The sequence below is a fragment of the Panicum virgatum genome, chromosome 2N, assembly GCF_016808335.1.
Source record: "Panicum virgatum strain AP13 chromosome 2N, P.virgatum_v5, whole genome shotgun sequence".
Classification (NCBI taxonomy): domain Eukaryota; kingdom Viridiplantae; phylum Streptophyta; class Magnoliopsida; order Poales; family Poaceae; genus Panicum; species Panicum virgatum.
The window spans coordinates 15,722,821-15,744,211 of record NC_053146.1 but is presented as its reverse complement, the minus strand read 5'-3'; the positions used below and the strand labels follow the sequence as shown (position 1 = coordinate 15,744,211).

At 48.2% G+C, this 21,391-nt stretch overlaps 2 non-coding genes across 2 annotated transcripts; both read left to right on the top strand.

Moving 5' to 3' along the window:
- The first annotated feature begins 252 nt into the window (after positions 1 to 252).
- Positions 253 to 357, top strand: LOC120663121. The gene has a single exon (XR_005670344.1). It is a non-coding gene; the product is annotated as a small nucleolar RNA R71 (small nucleolar RNA).
- Positions 358 to 3,027: 2,670 nt separating this feature from the next.
- Positions 3,028 to 3,134, top strand: LOC120663114. The gene has a single exon (XR_005670337.1). It is a non-coding gene; the product is annotated as a small nucleolar RNA R71 (small nucleolar RNA).
- The last annotated feature ends 18,257 nt before the right edge of the window (positions 3,135 to 21,391 follow it).

The window sequence follows — 21,391 nt, the reverse complement described above, 5'->3', positions numbered from 1 at the left end:
TTCCAGCTTTTTCATGAGAAGATCCATCTTGGCTGCTAGCATATTGACACTGTTGCATTCATGTATTCCTTTTGCATGGTTTGGCTACCTATCTCCTTTCCAACTCTGGTTGGAAGCAATCTTGTCGATGAGCACTTTAGCTACTGCAACATCGAGAGAGAGGAATGCTCCTCCAGCTGCTGCATCCATGTGATCTTGCGATCTCTGGTTCCGGCCATGGAAGAAGTTCTGAATGATAAGCCACTCTTCCATGACGTGGTGTGGGCATGCTGCAATGTATTCCTGAAGACGTTCCCAGGCTTCCGGGACTGTCTCATCCTGGAGTTGTTCAAAACTGGAAATCCTATTCCGAAGGACATTGGTCTTGCCCACCGGGAAGTACTTGACCAGAAAACCATTGGAGCACGCATCCCAAGTGTTGAATCCTTTCTTGTAGGTGTAAAACCACGTCTTTGCCTTCCCAAGCAAAGAGAATGGGAACAGTCGAAGATGAATATTATCCATCATAGTGCCTTTTGGGTTGATTATGCTGCTCACTTCCAGAAAATTCTGCAGATAGGCGTGGGCATCCTCTGATGGCTTTCTGCAGAAGGGATTTGCTTGAACCATGTTGACAAGCCCAGTCTTTATCTCAAAGTCATCAGTGCCTTGGTCATTGTTCAGTCCAGTAGGGATATGGCTATTGGACGGGGCTGAGAATTGACGGAGTGTCTTCTGAGCCATGGGTATTAAAGCTGGTGTTGTCAAACCTTGATCCTAAGAAAATTTCTTCTGGTAGGATGACTATGCGTCAAACAATTCACCCAATTCTTTCTGGATTTGAGTTGAAGTGAAATGGTACATAAAATTCGGTCCTGCACTGCTCTGCAAAAATCACAAAGATACTGAGAGCAATGGTAATCCCGCTAAAATTAGCGGTGACAAACTAGTAAATTTTATAAGACTATTCGATGATATCTTTAGCCAATTGCTTCCCCGGCAACGGCACCAGAAATGCTTATTGGCATTTCTTACGCTCAATAGAATATGGATTCCGCAAGCGCACAGAATCACCGCTGTAGCACTTCACCTTGGAGTATTCCAGGGTATCGTATATTTCCTCAGGGAAGCACTATGGTTAAAGAGTATCGAAGAATCGAAAGATAAACTTTACTAGAGATATTAACCGACTAACTTAGTGGGGGTAACCCTGATATGATAGGTAGGATAATGGCCAACGATGACCGTCTAACATAGGAGACTCTAATCCTTAGAGAGGTAGGCAGCTGGGAGGACAACGAGCGAGAAAGACTCCTAAAACACTTCTAAACTATCGAGCTAGCCTCTCTAGACTAAACCTTGCTTCTAACTAGTTATCGGGAACCTTGAGCTTACTTCGGCGGCTGGAAGAGGAAGGACTTCAGAAAGGGATGTGAGGGAAGTCCAACAGCAACCTGCAACTACTGCTATGAAAACACCCGAACGTGGTGGACTACAAAGGACGGATAGGGCTGTCACCTCCTACCGACTACCACAACAGTTCCGTGGGGTGGAACACATTTTCTAGCTAACACTAAACCCAGACACCACGTCCGTACTCAGTGTTAGGATTTCTCTTGTCGCGAACAAGAGAAATCCCCCTCAACCTAGAGCACTAACTTGAGATACTCTAGTCCGGGCGAGAAAACCCGTAAGATAAGATCCTGATAAACAAGATAGGTACAAAGTCTAAGCTAGAGAATTACTTCCGCACACAAGTAAGATAACTTGGAAAGATAAATAAATGCGGAAAGTAAAGCTGACTCGAAAAGATAAAGAAGATAACTTATATTGATAATTGTCAAAGGAAAAGATACAAGAGCTTATACCGACTTCCGATGACGACTCCGGAATCCCGAGACAAGCTCGACTCGACTCTAACTCCCAGACTACCTAACCTACTCTAGAAACTAAGAATGAGAGAAGAGAGCTCCTTTTGGTGTGTCTCACAAGTGAGGATGGGGGGCCTATTTATACTAGCTAGAGGTCGGTATTTGGCCAAGGCATCGGTTGTACGCAAGAGGGTTGGTTGACGTAGCTTCCACGCAATGAGCATGAGACACTGCAAAGTGGGGCTGGCCGGCCTCCCCTAGGCCGGCTGGCCTGGGATTTTGGCCACCTCCTTTGCACAGACGTCTGAGATTGCTTCCTGAAGTCGGTAGTCGTTGTGTTGCCTGAACGCTGACAGTTGGAGGCCGGCCTGCCTGTCCTAGGCCGGCCGGCCTGGGTCTGGCACATCTCGGCCTCCCATTTCACCGACATCTTAATCCACATATGTATGAAGTCCATGGTGGTGTTCCGGCCCAAAAGATTTCGATAAGTGCTGCAAGTGGGTCTTTTAATCCTTGTGCTAGGCCTTTCGGTCCATTTGATCAAACCAACTTGCAATCCATGGTTTAGAGGCAATGTGAGGATGTCACTTCACTCCTGGATCAAAGACATAGCACAGTGTGTAGAGGTGCCAGGCCGGCCGGCTGGGTTTTTCCCTATTTTAGCTCATTTTTGGTATATTGTCTCCTGAAAGCACAACTAATCCAAAACTTGTGGAACTTGTTAGAAATAAGTAAAATATGTATGGAACATGATGTAAAGCTCATTTTATTTTCGAGAAGTTTACGGTCAAAATGGGAAATAATGGTCGTCAACAGGGTCTCGGGGCAGTCATTCCCCGAGTGTCCACCGTCACCACAAACCTCGCACGTAAAGTATGAGTTCATGGCATGGACGGGAACAAGCGTCTGTGGCTGGTTCCCTTCATCGAATTTCTTCAATGGGAGGTCCAGCTTGGCGGTGAGCATATCCGTTTCCTTGACGGTGTGCATTCCGCCCTTGGCTCTGGGCTGGGAACGCTCCTCGTTCCCGCCCTGATTGGAGACCATCTTCTCGATTAAGGCCGTGGCCTTGGCAATTGTGAGATCAAGATAGGCTCCTCCAGCAGCAGCATCAAGGTGGGCTTTGGATGTAATCGTTAGCCTATTGTAGAAGCTTTGGAGCACGAGCCACTCGTCCATCTTATGATGAGGACAGGCGAGTATGTACTCTTGCAACCTTTCCCAAGCTTCTGGGATGGATTCCATCCCTGTCTGCTGGAAACTTGAGATTCTTCCATGCAGGGCATTAGTTTTGCCCAACGGGAAGAACTTAGCGAGGAACGCCATGGAACACTTTTCCCACGTGCTGACTGCTTCCTTGTTCTGATAAAACCACTGTTTTGCCTTCCCCAGGAGGGAGAAAGGAAACAGGCGGAGCCTGATGGCGTCAGCCGTAACACCCCGTATGGTTACGGTCTTGCAAAGCTCCAGAAAGTTCTGGAGATGGGCGTTGGCGTCCTCATTTGGCTTGCCACAGAATGGGCTAGCCTACACCATGTTTATGAGGCTAGACTTAAGCTCAAAGTTCATGTCCCCAACATCAACGTTGGGTCCAGTTGCCACATTGGTAGTTGAGGGGACGGAGAAGTCGCGGAGAGTCTTGTCAGCCATGAGTTCAGTTGATGGTGCTTGGAAAGCTGGTTCGCTTGTCGACTGTGAGATCGGAGGAGGAACGACGCGAGGTCGGACCCTTCTCACGAGCTTCTCGGAATTTTCAACAAAATTTGTCGGCAAGGAGAAACCATACATACACTACCCTATTTTCATCCAATTAGAAGAAAACAAAAAGATAAACACATTAGCCTGTATAAGCAGTAGCTACCTCTTACTTATATTGCCCTATTTATGTACTTTAGTAAATATACTTTACACCTAGTGCCATCCCCGGCAACGGCGCCAGAAATGCTTGTTGGCATTTCTTAGCGTCATCACTAGGAGTGGTTAGTTCCTAGCAATGGCGCCTCGAAGATGCCATGTGGTATGTCTTAACATTTACAGAAGGATCCGCAAGCGCACGGATATACCGTTGTAGCATTTCACTCGGAAGTATTCAGGGTATCGTTATTTATATTTTCCCAAGGGATGGCTAGGTTGTGTAAAGTGTATTTACTTAGTTACATAACCATGACACGTATGAGCAAGATGAAGACCACTGACTATACAGGGGTAAGTGATAAATGATAAGGATAATCAGGGGTAATGTAAAACATACAGAACAACCAACTCTCATGAATAAAGAATAAACAAGTAATCCTAAGGTTAGTGGGAGCATAGGCAAATATTTCTGTTATACTAATCATGTTAGCGGATAAGTTACATTAGCTGCGTTGCTTAGAGCTGTAGGTGCCGGGAAATTAGGGACATCGGGGAGAATGACCCGCACTGGAGAACATCCAGTCCCGTTTCATCTTTGCATGAACTCCTACACCGTACCCGAACATCGGGGAGTACGCTAACCGAGAAGCAGCTTCCCGGAGGACCGACAGGGCTGTCACCACCTGCGGTCTACCCCAGTCACACCGTGGAGCACCGTCATATCCGAAGGATTCCTCATACCTGGGCACCATGCCCGTATATGAGGTCACTACCCTAGCACCCCCGGGTCCCCCACCCTTCGGATGGACAAGTAAGATGCTAAGGCAAGCCCGAAAGCACAACGAACCGATATCCTTACCCAGATCATCTGGTCTAAGCATGCAACTACTATAACTTCGATAAACACTGATCAAGGCTAAGCAAGCTATGAACATAGCAAGATAACCAAGAACGAACTCTGAATGATTAGCATAAAGAAAGTCGGAATACAAAGCCATACCAGAGGCCGAGGATTGTTCGCCGACCCCGAGGACGACTAGATTCGCTAAGAGATGAAGTACTAGCCTAGCTCCACTACCCTAAGGAGTACAAGTCACAAGAGAATGTAGAGAGAGAGAGGCTTCCAAATGGTGTGTGTTGAGAGAGTGGTGGGAGGCCCCTTTTATAGTGCTTGAGGTCGGTTCCCGCCATCTCTATACATGGAAACATGCCTAACCGACCTCAGGAGGATAAGAACAAGCTTCCCGCCAAAACCCAGCCTCGGAGGCTGCCAGGTGGGGTCGGCCGACCCCCCCTTGGTGCCATTTCCCACCAACCTTCGCTGGTTCACTGCTCTGTGGGTCCTGATGTCAGATGGTCGGTGCCGGGGCTTGGTTGGTCAGTTTGGTCTGGTTTGTGGGCCTCCTTTGCTCATGTTATGCAGGACACATTCGTTCGCGACTTATGTCTGCGTATTCGTCGTGTTTTCGTCTTATTCCGGACCTGTGCTCCTGAAATCATAAATTCTCGAAAACAACTGTGGAGCTAGGTTAGTGATACAAATATGCGAGTAAGAGGTATAGTTTTCCTTCTTAAATGAGTATAGTTGACGGTCATATTTTGCACTTAACGACCGTCAACAGCAAGCGAGTGGGGTATCCTGGCTAAGAACTGGAGTAATTTCTAAGATAGATCTATTAGGATGAACCCCGTCGGGTTATCCAAGACGAAACCATCTTAAAATATCCAAGACCTACTCGAGCCAGCGAGTAGGGTGTCTATCTTGTAGACTGGAGTAACTACTAAGATTGACTAGTTAGGGTGAACCCCGTCGAGTTACCCCAGTAGGACTAATTTTAGTAGTATCCAAAATATACTCGAGCAATCAATTAGTTTTGTCTTTTAACACAAGGCTGGAGTTCCTTATAGTTGACCTGTTAGGATGAACTCCGTCGAGGTACCCAAGTTGGACAAACTAGTAAAGGTATCCATATACCTTCTCGAGCCAGTGAGTATGTTGTGTCCTTATATTGAGGACAAGGATGTGGCTTGTATAGTTGTCCCCATGGAAAACTATGTAAGCTATCCTGATTAGGTTATCCAGGTCGGTATGAATCTGTGAAGATTACTCTGGTTGGAAAAAACCTATTAGAGAATAGTCCAATATGATGCTGCCAGGTTGAAAACTGCCTCTAATGTAGTCAAATGGTTAATGGAAATCCTTGATTTATTAAAGAGATCAACTGACATCATCATGTTACTTGGATCAAGGATAAAATCTGCGCAAGTGCTCGATGTTCCCGGAATTGGGTACTTCATTACCATCTGCATCAGTAATTCTGTATGATCCGGGTCTTGTAACCTTGGATACGATGAAAGGTCCCTCCCATCTGGAATTTAACTTGTGCAGTCCCGTTTCATCTTGAATCCTTCATATTACTAGATCTCCTATACTGAAAGATCTTTGCTGGATATTGCGATCATGGTAGCGTCTGACTCCTTAAAGATATCTAGCCGATTGGGTCAAAGCATTAATTCTGGCTTCTTCGACTGAGTCCAATTCAAGTTGTCGAGCTTCATCTGCTTCTCCTTCTTGATAGGCTTCTACTCTCAAAGATTTCCACATGATATCTGCGGGTAGTATAGCCTCTGACCCATAGGTGAGGAAGAAGGGAGACTGTCCAGTTGCTTTGCTAGGCTGCATTCGCAGCCCCCATACCACATGGGGTAGTTCCTGAATCCACTTGCCACCTTTCTTGGAATTGGCGTCGTAGAGTCTCTTTTTCAGGCCATCGAGTACTAAGCCATTGATACGTTCTACTTGACCATTTGCTCGAGGATGAGCTACTGAAGCGTATTTAACCTCTATGCAAGAATTGTCACAGAAATCCCAAAAAGATTGCGATGTGAAGTTAGAACCCAGATCTGTAATGATAGTGTGCGGAAATCCAAACCGGTGTATAATGTCGGAGATGAAATCCACTGCTCTATCTGATGATATCTTCACAATGGGTTTGTACTCGATCCACTTGGTAAACTTGTCGACTGCTACCAGCACATGATTGAATCCTCCTGGAGCTACGATCAGTGGTCCGATCATGTCCAGACTCCAACAGGCGAACGGCCATGATGGAGGGATTGTTATCAAATTGTGTGCTGGTACATGAGTCTTCTTGCCAAAGAATTGGCAGCCAGGACATCGTCTGACATGGTCTTCTGTATCTGATACAGCTATTGGCCAGAAAAATCCTGACCTGTAGGCCTTGCCGACTAGTGTCCTTGATGCGGTGTGGTTGCCGCAAACTCCTTCATGTATCTCCCTGAGGATGTCTTTGCCTTCTTCAAGGGTAACACACTTCATTAGGATGCCGGAGGCAGAGCGCTTGTACAGGTTGTCACCAACTAGAACGAAACCCTTGCTTCGCCTGATAATGCGGGCAGTTTCAGTGCTCTTGGCATCAACTTGTGGAGGAAGCTTGAATTCCTTGATGAAGTCAATGAACTGAATCTGCTAGTCTTCTTCGATCATTAGTACCTATCTGACTGTGGCCGGAGCCTCCGCGTTAGTAGCTTGTTGACTTTGTACCTTGACTGATGAATGATGTAGTTCATGAACAAAGACTCCAGGTGGAACAGCTGCTCGAGTAGATCCGAGTTTGGAGAGGACATCAGCTCCCACGTTGTTGTCACGGTCTACGTGGTGGATTTCCAATCTAGAGAACTTTTTCTCTAGCTTCCTGATTTCTTCAACATATGCGTCCATTGTATCCTTTTTGATGTCTCATTCTTTATTTACTTGCTGAACAATGAGTAGGGAATCGCTGTAAACAAGTAGTCGCTTAATGCCGAGAGAAACTGCTAGGCGAAGGCCTTGTAGCAATGCCTTGTATTCTGCTTCATTGTTGGAGACTTTAAACAGGATTTGGAACACATACTTCAACTATTCTCCATTGGGGGAGATGAACAGAACTCCCGTGCCGCCTCCGTCGAGCTTGAGTGAGCCATCAAAGTACATTACCCAATGCTTTGGAACGTTGTGAGGTGCTGGTTTTTTATTTTCCCGCCATTCAGCTAGGAAGTCGACTAGTGCTTGTGACTTGATTGTTGTTCTTGGCTTAAAGTTGATTTCCAAGGCTCCCAGTTCAGCTGTCCACTTTGAGATTCGTCCAGTGGCATCCCAATTGTGGAGTATATCCGCCAATAGGAAGTCAGTAATTACTGAGATCTTGGACTTGTCGAAATAATGTCGAAGCTTCCTGGAGGTGATTAGAATTCCATAGAGAACTTTCTGAATTGATGGACTAGTCTCTGGACGCCGTAAGCGTGGCCTTCCTCCGGACGTTCGACTACTATCGCCGTACTGACTACATGAGTAGTCGCAGCGATGTAGAGGAGTAGTTCCTCGCCTGGTAGTGGAGCTGTAAGAATTGGCGGTGACTGGAGATGATGCTTGAGGTTCTCGAGTGCTTCTGCGGCTTCTGTAGTCCACTCAAATTTGTCTTGTCGTTTGAGGAGCTTGAAGAAGGGTAGGCCCCATTCACCAAGCCTGTACAAGAACCGGTTCAAGACTGCCATGCAGCCTATAAGCTTCTGGACGTCCTTGATGGTAGCTAGGGCGTCCATGGCCATGATGGCATTGATCTTCTCTGGGTTAGCCTCGATTCCTCGGTTGCTGACGATGAATCCGAGTAGTTTTCCAGAGGGTACGCCAAAGACACACTTGGTTGGGTTGAGTTTCCAACGGAACTTTCGGAGGCTGTTGAAGGTTTCTTCCAGGTCAGTGATGAATTGATCCTGGGTCTTTGTTTTTACGACGACGTCATCAACATAAGCTTCAACATTGCGATGTAGCTGATCAGCAAAGCACAGCTGTATCGCACGCTGGTAAGTGGCGCCAGCGTTCTTCAACCCGAAGGACATGGTCTTGTAGGCGTATGCCCCATAAGGGATGATGAATGCCGTCTTGATTTGGTCTTCTTCTTTCAAGGCGATCTGATGATAGCCTAAATAGCAGTTGAGGAAGGATAACAGGATGCATCCTGCCGTGGAGTCGATTACTTGATCAATGCGGGGTAGCCCGAAAGGATCCTTTGGGCAATGCTTGTTTAGATTGGTGTAGTCGACGCACATCCTCCACTCGTTGTTGTTCTTCTTCTGGACGAGTACAGGGTTGGCCAAGCATTCGGGATGGTAGACTTTTTTGATGAACCCTGCTGCTAGTAGTTTCGCTAGCTCCTTCTTGATGGCTTCTCGTTTGTCCGGGGAGAAATGTCATAGCCGTTGCTTCTTTGGTGTGGCTTTAGGGTCAACTTTCAGGGCATGCTCGATCAACTCCTTGGGCACCCCTGGCATATCCGCTAGTTTCCATGTGAATACGTCTCGGTTGACCCTAAGAAAGTTGACGAGCTCGAGTTCCCATTTGTCGCCCAAGCCAGCTCCGATGATGGCAGTTTTGGAGTCATCTCCCTCTTGTAGCTGAATAGTCTTAGTGCCCATGTCACCGGCTGGCTTAACCGACGACTGGCTCGGCTTCTTGGAGGGCATTGAGTCCTTATTGAGAGAAAGTTCCTTGGCGGCAGCAAGTATTTCGCTGACAGAGCTAGGAACTTGAATTGTGGCAGCATGATCTATTGCTTCCTTGTCGCATTCAAAAAAACTTGAGGAGGTCTCCTCGTAGGGAGAGTACTCCTGTATTGTCTGGCATCTTGAGGAGCAGGTACACATAACGTGGCACTGCCATGAACTTGGCCAGAGCAGGTCTTCCCAGTATGGCATGGTAGGAAGATTTGAAGTCGGCGACTTCGAACTTGATGTACTCTGTCCGGAAGTTTTGTTATGTACCAAATGTGACCGGAAGGGTGACCGAGCCAATTGGTGTAGAAGAGTTTCCGGGAACAATGCCGTAGAAAGGGGCCTTGCTTGGAGTGAGCAGACTCATGTAGTTGAGGCCCATCTTAGCCAGAGTACTTGCAAAGATCAAGTTGAGCTCGCTTCCACCATCGATGAGTACTCGAGTAAGCTTGGATCCTTGGACAACTGGATCAAGTACTAGTGGGAACTTTCCGGGTTCGGAGAAGCTGGTCCATTGGTCCTCCCTGGAGAAGGTAATGGGAACCTCGCTGTATTTTAGTGGTCTCTGAATTGCAGGCTCAACTGAAAGAATTTCTCTGAGTAGAAGCTTCTGGGCCCGCTTGGAGAAGCTGGGATCTCCTCCAAATATGATGTTGATGACATTTTGTGGCTGTTGGAACCCGTCGGGATCTTTCTTGTCGTCTTCGTCATCCTTGTTCTGCTTTTTCTTAGGAGCATCTGGCGGTGTCGACTAGAAGGATTTGCGCAGGATCGTGCACTCCCACATCAAGTGGTTGCTCTTGGGGTGGATTGGGCACCTCTTGTTGTGAAGGATCTTGTCGAACTGATCCTGCGGTTTTTCATTCTTCTTGCCACGCGGAGTGCGATCCATAGTGCCGACGGTGTCATCGGGCTTGTGCTTGCGCGCAGGATCCCGCTGGTTGCTGGACCCTCCACGGTCATTGTGACGCTTCCCGTTGTTATCGTTGTTACAGCGTGGGAAGCGGCTGCGCTCTTGCTCCTCTTCGTCAACCCAACACTGCATCATGTCGCGTAGCTCTACTACCATTTTGGGGCGGTTACGCCCAAAGTCGCGGTAGAGAGATTGGATAGTAATGCCACTCTAGAAGTAGTCGATGATATCGTCGTCCGCGCTGTTGGGAATGGTGGCTCTTGTGTCGAAGAAGCGCTTGACGTAGGATCTGATGGATTCACCTTGTTCCTATTTGCACATGGACAAGACGTGTCGAGTAGCTACTCGATGTAGGGACCCTTGGAAGTTGTCGATGAAGGCCTTATTGAGGTCCTCCCATGAGTGTATGGACTCGCGCGCCAAGCTCTCGAGCCACGTCAGAGGTGCGGGCTCCAAGGCCATCGGGGAGTAGAGGACCTTGGTGTTGGTGTCTCCTCCTGCAACACTAACAGTGGTCAAGTATAAACGTAACCATTGTGCAGGGTCTTGCTTACTGTTGTACTTCTGGATGTTTGTTGGTTTGAAATGCTTTGGGTACTCGGCGTTGTCGAAGATGCTGTTGAGGGCTGGAAAGCGATCGGAATTATCTTCAAGCTGCGCTCTGCATCTTGCGTTGATGATGTCTCGAGCGTCCATGATGGAATCGGCTACTTCTCAGTTGTGGTTGTTGCGGTTTGGTTGCGGCCCAAGGGCTTGGTTAGCAGGTGGCTGGCCACCCCTGGGGCGATGGTTGCTTGCGACTTCCTAATCCTCTTGGTTTCTTTGGTTTTGCTGCTCCGGATGTTGTTGGCGATGATGGCCTCCGGGGGTGCAACTTGCTTGAGGTATGACTGTCGTGGTAGCCCTTGATCGAGTGCCATGAAGCGAGGACAAGGGGTTTTGTCTGTTGAGTTGTTCGACAGCATTTTTGGCGAGGTGTATAACACGCTCCATCTCCGGGTTTTGAGGCATCTGCATGAGTCGTAGGGTTGCTTCTGTCATTGCGGCGATAGGAGTAGTGAAGACTGGATCCGCGACATTGTTGAATTTGTTGTTGAGGTTGTGCGGGGGAAGGCGAGCGCGCTCAGCAGCTCGATCCCTGCATTCTTCTTTACGCTGATTTCTTGCCCTGTGAGCTGTGCGAGTAGCTTCATCCTCATCTGGCGGGGCATCTTGGGTCAGGTTGTCTTCTGAAATCTGATCCAAGCTTCGTTGGGATCGTGCTGGCTAGGAGCACCTCCTCCTTGCTGGTTGATGATAGAAACGAGACGCTCGGGGGAGAAGCTTTCTAGGTCTGATTCATAATTAGCTAGCACAGTTTCCCCAGACCCAGTTTCCCTCTCAGTCGCGAGGGGAGTATCATGTTGAAACGGGAGATCATCAATGCTGGCAACTTCTCGAAGGTTATCGAGTAGTTCTGCGAGTGTATGATTTTGGCAGGACTTGAGCTGAATTCTTGCCAGCGCATTGGTGATGAAATCCAGGCTGTCTTGAGACGACTCGACTGGATCTGGATATACGTCGAAAACGGGTGCCTCCCAGCTAGCGGTGACTGAGTGGTTTTTGATGTAGAGAAGATGATCCAAGCTATTTTCATAGATGGATCTGATCATCTGTTTGTAAGTAGATGATGCGTTGTGCAACCCAAAGACGGGTTGGGCAAGAGGAATCTTAATCCGTGTAGAATTCGGTTCGAGATTAATCTGAGTCCAAGTGAAACTCGAGTTGTCTTCGAGTTTCATCTCGATCTCCTTTGCGAGGTCGGGAAGCAGCATGACGCCATGATCATCTGATCTGGCGAACTTGTTGGAGCTTTTCAGCGTGGTTTCCTTCAGTGTGGGGGGATTGGTTAGGTGGCTGTCAAAGCCGCCTAAACCATTGGCGACGCAGACCCACGAGCCGAAGACGAAGGTGGCGCCTTGAGGAGGCGCCATGGTGCTGAAAGCGAAAGTGGCCATCGAACTCACCGATGAACTCGCCGAGTCCCCTACCTGGCACGCTAGCTGTCGGTTTTTACCACCAAGCCTGCTCAGGGATACCCTTAGCAGTAAGGTTTATAGGTAGGGATCGACTGCTCTGGAACTCGATGGTGCAAGGAACACAAAGATTTAGACAGGTTCGGACCGCGAGTTGCGTAATACCCTACGTCCTGTGTGGTTGTTTATATTGCCTTAGGTGTTTATCTTTCGAGGGGGTCCCTGCCCGCCGTTATATATCCGGGGGGACAGGGTTACATGGAAAGTCCTAGCCGAGTACAGTTGGAGTTCTACTACAACACGATCAGGTAGTTTCCTTCGTACTGCAGCTAGTTCTACGCCTATTCGGGTAGTTACAAGAGAAGTAAGGTACATCCATGAGCTATCCCTTACTCTAGAATATTCTATGCCTATAAGCAGTTCCGCTGCCCCAGGTCTGACAGTGTGTGTGTGTGTGTGTGTATGTGTGTGTGTGATGAGAGGGGGGTGGAGAGGCCCTATTTATACTATTGGAGGTCGGTTCCCGCTAATTGCAAGTATGGAAGGTGATCAGGTGTGAGAGGACCTTGATGTCGCCAAGACGCGGGGGGGGGGGGGGGGGGTGAATAGGCGCACCTACATATTTTTCACTCAAACGCAGCGGATTAAATTCACTGTCTACCAAACCCGGAACTTCCGGGTTAGCAAGTCTGGAACTTCCGGATTTGGGCTAGACAGTAGGTGAACTCGGAACTTCTGGGTTTATCAAATCGGAACTTTTGAGTTCACTCAGAGTAGACTGAAAACAATAAAAATAGTGCTTAGAAAATGAATATCAATTCAAACCCCAATTGTAGAGTCTAATCAGTGAAGTTCCTTGACACAATTCAAACCCCAATTGTAGAGTCAATTCAAACCCCAATTCACACAGATCTTGCACACGCAAAACAACAATCTCTCCAAGACACTAGTGTCTAATGGAGAGCTCCTCAAATCCACAAAACAAATGTAAATGCAATGAATATAGGAATTTGTATTATCAAAGTTCAGATTTACCCCGTGCACCCATGTGCTCTGTTCGCCTAAATGGCCATTTAGTCCATTTAAATAACGTTTACACGCTAAACAGAGGTCACCCATTTCGTTTAGGCCCTAAACGGTGAATTAAACGGTTGGACCGTTTAAACCTGTTTAAACCGTTAAAGCCGTCTAAATTATCTAAACAGAGTCGGAATAATCATGATTAAATGAGCTAAATGATCATTTAATTCATAATTTAGTCAGTAGGAGGATTACAACTACCACAATCAATACCGAACCAAGTAACACCGTAAGTATATGAAATGTTGTGGGATTTAGATTTCTTCCAAAAAGATTATTTGGCAGAATAATTACTTTTGCATGTATAAATATATAGACTTTCAAGCATATTTGACATTTACGTACATAAATATGCATATTTTAATGTTACTATGCCAAACCGTTTAGGTCGTTTAACTCGGTCTAAACACTGTTTAAATGACCTAAACACTAAACAAAGGGTGACAGATTGTTTACCGTTTAACGTTTAGGAAAACATTGCCCACGTGTGAATCCTAGTCTCCGTTGAGAAAGTTTATATCGACCCCAAGGTCAAGCTATCTCTTCCTTCTACTATATGACCATGTGCCCTCGTGGCACAAGATCGCTGTTGGCGTCTCTTATGCTCAATCTAAATAGGTATTCTGCAAGTGCACAGAATCACAGGTGTAGCACTTCACCACGGAGTATTCTGGGGTATCGTGAAATCCTCAGGGAAGTACAATGGTAAAGTGTATCATAAATTGTAGTGGCAACCTTTACTGAATCTATCGACCGGCTAATTCAGCAGGGGTAAGCCAGATAACTAGTAAAGATAAATGGCCAGTCTATGACCGTTTGACACACAGGAGATTCTATATCTTAGAGAGGTAGTAGCTGGGAGGACAACGAGTGAGAAAGGACTCCTGAAACACTTCTCTTGAGGCCTTCAAGAGAAATCCCCCTCAACCTAGTGAACTAACTTGAGTTACACTAGTACGGACAAGAAAACCCGTAAAACAGGCTTTGACAAGACAAGAAAGTGAATTTAAACTGAACAAGAGGTAAACTAGTCCCATAGAAAAGTAGTAGTATGTTGGGGGAGTGGGCTGGAGTAGTAGTATGTTGGGGGAGTAGCCCAGCCCATGAGATTAATGGGCCTCATGCGGCGGCCCGATGACCTAATTGTAAATTAGGTACTTGCTAGGGGGCCGGGAGAAGATTACCACCTCCCTCCCCTCATATATGATTTCAGTGCCTTCTTTCTCACTCTGTTGTTTGGCGGAGTCTTCTCCCCAACAGTTTGGCGCCCACATGATTACCACACGACGGGGCGTCTGGCGCAACTTTCGATGCAGGCTTCGGTGCAGGGGCTTGTTCCGCGGCAGATAGTCGACACCGGCTTGACCCCACCCTTCGGCGCGGCTATGGATGGCAACGGGTACAAATTACCCGCGTGCCCGCGGGCAAAAACCCGCTAGGGCGAGGATCCGGGTTTGGATTTGTACCCACAGGTACGGGTGCGGGTTTGCACTTGAACCCGATGGGTAAAATTTTGCGGGTTCAAAAAAGCTGTACCTGTGCCCGCGAACCCCCAAAATCAACTGACATGTGGACCCCATATACAAGTATACAACTCGTGCTAGGGTTTTCATATATAATCACTCGTTCCACTCATTCCATCGAATCCATTCCCCCGTTCCCCCTGCTTCCCTTTCGCAGCCGCCGCCACCCCACCGGCCCACCCCTTGCTCCCGTCCCCTGAGTGGCCGAGTCCCTGAGACGGCGAGACCCCGCCGCCGACTGCCCCGACCCCCACCACCGCCGCTAGCCAGCCTGCTCCCGCGCTCCTCCAAGCTGCCGCCGCCAGCCCGCTCCTGGCTCCTCCAAGCCGCAGCACCGCCAGCCCTCCCTCAAACGGGTCCCGCTCGGGCGCTCGCCGGCTCACCCGCCCCCAGGCCCCCTAGCAAGGCGCGGTCACGACTCGCGAGGAGGAGGCGAGCAGCCGAGCAGGGAGCCAGGGAGTGCCGAAGCCCGAGCCCCAACGACCGGCGTCCGCCGTCCACTGCCCCTACGGATCGCCAAGGTATTGCCTTCTGCCCTTCTCTATTGGTTTTGATTTCTGAACTCAGTAGGTGTCGATGCTAGATGCAAAAAGCTTAGATTTGCAAGGATAGATGCAAGTATGCATGAAAAATTATCAGATCTGCTTGGTTACTTTGTTTAATATAACTTTTTATTTGTGATGGCCAAGGTATTGCCTTCTCTTTTGGTTCTGAACTCAGTAGGTAGTAGCACTGGTAGTTATGTCGATGCTAGATGCGAAATGCTTATCAGGCCATGGAGTAGTCTGGTTCTCCCATTTTAATTTCATAGTGTTACGGTCCATTTTTCTCTACGATCTAGTCCATCAGTTTTTTGTTGATTGATCTACCACTAATTGTCCAGTCTCCTGATAGGTTCTACTATTATTTTAAATAAACCATTTGCTTATACCGTTATACGTGTTTTGGCCAATTTGCCATAATGGTGGACCAAATAATGTTGGCTTAACCTTAAATTCAGTGTTTGTCACAGAGTTTGCCTAATTGGAGTTACTCCATCTTCTTTTATTGTGATGGAAACGCCGTCCAGCAGTAACCAGCCTGAACAAGTCTCACCACCATCCATCCCTCTTGAAGTAGTTGCCAATGCCCCTGCTAATGAAGATGAAGTCATAGCAATCGATGATGGAACAGATGATGCGCCGCAAGATGGGACTCCTGCAACTAGTCGCTCTCGCGGCTCGCAGAGGAAGCTCACTTCTCCAGTTTGGAACGAATTCACAAGAGTGTGTGATGATGATGGAGTTTGGAAGGCAAGGTGCAAACATTGTAACAAGAAGCTTTCGACTACAACAAGAAATGGTACAAACCATCTGCGTACTCATCTGAAAATCTGTCTTTATAGAAAGAAGCCTGGTGAGAAAGTGCAAACAAATCTTAGGTTTGCGGCCACTGAAAAGGGGGCAGTAGCTGTTGAAAATTATGTTTTTGACCAAGATGTAGCAAGGAAAGCACTTTACACCATGATAACACTACATGAGTACCCTCTGTCCATTGTGGATCACTATGGCTTTCGGAAATTTGTTAGTGCATTGCAGCCCCTGTTCAAGATAGGAACTAGAAACACTATTAGGAAGGGTATCATGGATTGCTATGATAGTGAAAAGAGGAAAGCTAGGATGTTTCTTCAGAAGCTCAATTGTCGTGTTGCTATTACAACTGATTTATGGACTGCTGATAATCAGAAAAGAGGAAAGCAAAGAATGAGTTAGATCGGTACTTGGATGAAGAAACTCTTCCTCATGATGAAAATGAGTACTTTGATGTCCTTGGTTGGTGGAAGGTGGCTGGAACTAGTTTCCCCACTTTGAGATCGATAGCTCGTGATATTTTGGCAATTCCCATCACCACAGTAGCTTCTGAATCAGCTTTTAGCACTATTGGAAGGATTCTTAGTGAGCATCGCAGCCGCCTTACACCAAAAATGTTGGAAGCCTTAATGTGCACTCAAAGTTGGTTTCGTCACAATCTGAAAGGTAAATAAATGTGCATTTGTATTGTATCATATTGCTCTTTTATTCAAATTATTTGATCTTGATGGCTGCAGCTAGTAATGTACACAATGACTTTTGTAGGTCAAGATGATGGAAAGATTGATACATTTTGGTCTTGCCTTGAAGATATTGAAGAAGAAATGAAGGATGAACCATGCATCTCTTCGATTGACTCGGATTAGCCTAAAAACTTGCTGTTCCATTTGTGTTAAGTTATTTATGTGCACTTCTATCACTGTATGTGATATGTATCCTGCTTATTCCTAAGACTTTGGCTTGCTGAACTATGCATATTTGGATTTGTACTCCTAAATGTTGAACTATGTGTGATGTAGCCATGAACTGATGAACATGTTCTTGTATGTTTTACTATGTTGATTTGCATGATTGATGGCTTTGCTCCATTTGAATTGATGATATTATTGTTGCTTGACCAATCTGTCAGTTCATCCCCATGTTAGAATGGAGCAGCATGTGGTGGCCCAGGGACCCCTGCAGCCCATTGCCTATTTGGAACGTTGCAGACGCGGGTGTACCCGCGGGCATACAGTACCCGCGGGTAGTGGGTACGGGCATAGTTTTTCACCCGTCGCGGGTTGCGGGTGCGGGTACGGGTTTGAGAATTGCCTCGCGGGTACGGGTCTGTAGGCTTCTTACCCGCGGGTAATGTGCCCGTTGCCATCCATAGGCGCGGCGCATCTCGACTTCGCCTCCAGGCGAAGGGGGCCACCTGCCCGGCGTCGTCACGTGGCAGACGCCGCCTTAGACCACTGGTGGCTTCGGCCCGAAGAGCCTTTGTTGTGTCCAGTTGCAAGCTTCGGCCCACGTTTGGCACAACCAGCCGCAATTCAGCGTCAACTTCACCCAGACGTACCTTCGTGGCCCGGCATCCTTTTCGGCCCAAGAAATGATGGAGCGTGGCCTTCGGCCCAGAGAGGCTACGGCTGCATGGGCCTCGCTCCATGTTCTTCGGCCCAGAGAGGCTTGGCTGCATGGGCTTCGCTCCATGTTCTTCGGCCCAGGGAGGCTTTGGCTCCATGGGCTTCGCTCCACGTCCTTCAGCCTAGGGAGGCTTCGGCTGCATGGGCTTCGGCCTGCTCCGACCACGGAGTGCAGCGCAGCCAGTTTCAACCCAAAGGTACGCATAATTTTTGCAAAAACACCGATGGCGGAAGCGGTCGATCCCAGACCTCCTCCTTCGGATGGCGCGATGTCAACCAGTTGAGCTGCACCATCTAGTGAACGCTCTCTTAACTTTGTTTGATATAGAGTATATGCTAGTTGCATCCGGGCAGTGTTGGGAAAGCCACCTTCGGTGGGGTGCGAAGACGCCAGTACACGACAAGACGCCGGCGGTCGAGAGCGAAGACCCCGAAGCGAAGCCCTCGGAGCGAAGTAGCCTTGACGAAGGCCCCGCCCGCCAGCGCGGCTGTCAACCTCCGTCCTGCACGATCGCGAAGGGTCCGAAGCGAAGGTACAAGGACGGATGGAAACCCGAAACCCTGGTCGAAGGCAACCGGCGGCGAAGGATCTAGAACAAGACTAGGACCCGCATGTCGGGCCAGCTGTAATCCATTGAGAGTTTGTAGATTTAATATTACCTAAAAGCCCACGGAATATTCTGTATTTGGGGCAGTTAGGGGGGCATTATGGGAATTTTAGCAAGTGGGTAGGTGAGCCGTTGGGCTATAACACCCCCTCTGTAACTATACAAATCATTATGGAAAACAGAGTAAACGCGTTGTTGCTTTGATTTTCGTGTCATTATTGTGTTTGTCGCCATTTCTCACAAGACTTCGCCTTCTGCCATTCGAGCTGTTGTGGCCTCTTCATCCCGGAGAGCGTTCTACACCAACAGTTTTGGCACCCACCCGTGGTTCGTCCTTGACACGTGTTGACGCTCCTTAGCGCCCCTGATTTATATACCGCAAGCGCACGGTTTCGTGTAGCTTTTCCCTCAGAGTATTCCCCCAAGGTTTATCAATCCACGGAACCAAAGAGACAAGAAACAATCTACTAGCATAGAGATTCCTTTATGTGAGATGGTGAAAACGAATCTAATCTACTAAAAACACGACAAACACCGAAGGTAGCAAGAGAAAGTTAGAGATAACCAATCTAGATCACCTAGATCATGCATATGTTATAGTTCCAGCTAGATAAAGTGAAGTAAGATAGATGTGAATCTCAATGAAATGCCTCTTTAACCCCAAAATCTCCAATCCGATCCCTCGATACCCAACCTACTCTGTGGAGACGGCCTGTCACGACGCCCCCCTTTTCAACGGGATACCCTGAAGCAAGTCGAACTCACTTTGGTAGTTCCGCCATGAACCTCTAGCCACCATGACTACAAGATCATGCTAAGTGATCTATCTCGATAATAGATCTAAGATGAAGCGAACCCAAAGAAAATAACGAAATCGAAAGAGGAGAACATGGTCGCTAAACATTCGGAAACACAAATAACTTCACCATGAATGATAGTACATCACAAGATCACAACCGGGGCCCTACCTTGATCTTGATGATCCTAGCTCCAGAACTCCGACGTGGTCTTCCTTGCAAGGTTCCCACGTCAGCTAGGGCAAACCCTAGACAACTAGCACGACCCTCGGCTCTCCGAGAGGTGTCCCTCTATCTTCTCTGCTCCTTGGCGTCGTCTCCCGAATTGCTCTCCGCGTGAACCTTGGGGAGGGGTCTTTAAATAGCCTCAGGGAACCCTCGGTCAAAGGGGAGGTCGAACCGACCTAAAAACAGGCTGGGCCGGCCGGCCCAATGAGCCTAGGCCGGCCGGCCTGGGTCTTTCCTTCGCCGGCTGGTGCTCAACTTTCTCCCCAAGTCTCCTGGAATCTTCTAGAATTTATGTCTTTCACGATTGCACCCCTTTAGACGTCGTTATCTTCGAGATTTCTTCGAGAAGAAGGATAGGATGGAAAATCTTTCCTTAAATATCTCTTTGCTTTGCTTAGCCCCGAAGCATCTCAATCTTATCTTGTGGGCTTTGTCTTTTGGGCTTCATTGGAGGGTGGATGTGCATGAATGGGCCTCTAATAATCATGGCCTTCGATCCTTTGTTTGGGCTTTGGCCTTCGTCATTCTTCGTGTCATCGCGTGATCGTGGGCCTCGCCATTTCATGCTCCAAAATTGGTCAAAAACCTGCAAAAACGAAGTACCTCCAAAATATATGTGCAAACGTGAAAACGACCAATAATTGGGCCGAGGTTAGGATGGTTAGTGATTTTGATATTAAATTCATGCCATTATCAAAGTTAAACAAGGGATAAAATGGATACTTAAGGAGCGCCAACAACACGACCACATGGCACCGAAGAAGAAACCAAACCCTGGCGCTTTGGAGGCCAATGCCTCGACCGAAGCCCCACTTTCGACGGACAACGCCCTCGTCCTGTCCAACGGCAACAACACCACCGAAGACCACGGTGAAGACCTTGAGGTCGAAGACCTCGCTGATGGGGACTTCGAGGTCAACCTCCACGACCTCGGCATCTCCGCCGAAGACATCCAAGTCATGAAGAGAATCGACACACGCCTCTCCGAGTGTCTCCGTCGAACATAGCAAGCACAAGCCGGCACATCGACAGCGCCGGCAGCTACAAGAGCAAAGGGAAAAGGACAAGAGCTCACCACCGAAGAGTTAGAGGAGCAACTCAACAAGTTAAAGGAACAAGAACTTCACTGTAAGGCAATGCGATAATCTCTTCGAGATCGTTTGATAATGATGAAGCCCCTTCGCCAAGACCCCAAACCCATGCAACAGGCGCCTCAGCCTCAAAGGCTTCACCAACAACCCATTCTCATTGAAGGAGAACAGTACTCGGACGAAGAGGGAGGCGAGTACGTGATGCCACATCACCTTCGTCTGTGATAGTTTTGCCTCTCTCCGTAGAATTCGAAGAGCTCCCGTGGCCACCACGCTTCAACCCCACCATTCTCCCACAGTTCGATGGGGAATCCGACCCAAAAGATTTCCTCCTCAAGTACGAAGCAGCCATCGAAGCATCCGGGGGTGGCGCGGCATGCAAAGTAAAAGCATTTGTCCTCTCGCTGAAGGGCCTCGCTCAGCATTGGTACTCCAACCTCCCAGGTGGTCACATCCACACTTGGGACCAGCTCCGAAGAGAGCTCACAGCTGCCTTCAGAGCGCTGAAGCCAGAAGAAATCAGCTCATGTGACTTCCACAACTTGAACCAAGCAGGATCCACTCTGCAAGAATACTTGCATCGCCTCATCAGGCTTCGCGCGAGGGCTCCAGATGTGGCAGAAAAGACCGTCATTGAAGCCGCCATCGCCGGCTTAAACCTTGGCCCATGCGGGGAGTACCTCGAGCGCCGCAAGCCAAAGACCCTGAACAGGCTCTTCGAGATTATGCAAGAATATTGCATCTCGGACAGGGGAAATCACCGGAGAATCGAAGAGATGAATGAGAAGAGGTCGCGCAATCGCGACCAATCGAAGCCATATCGGGCCGAGCAAGCGAAGACCCCAAAGGCCGTGAGCACGGTCTCCAGTGACGAAGACCGCGACTCCCGGCCTCAGAACAACAGAGGA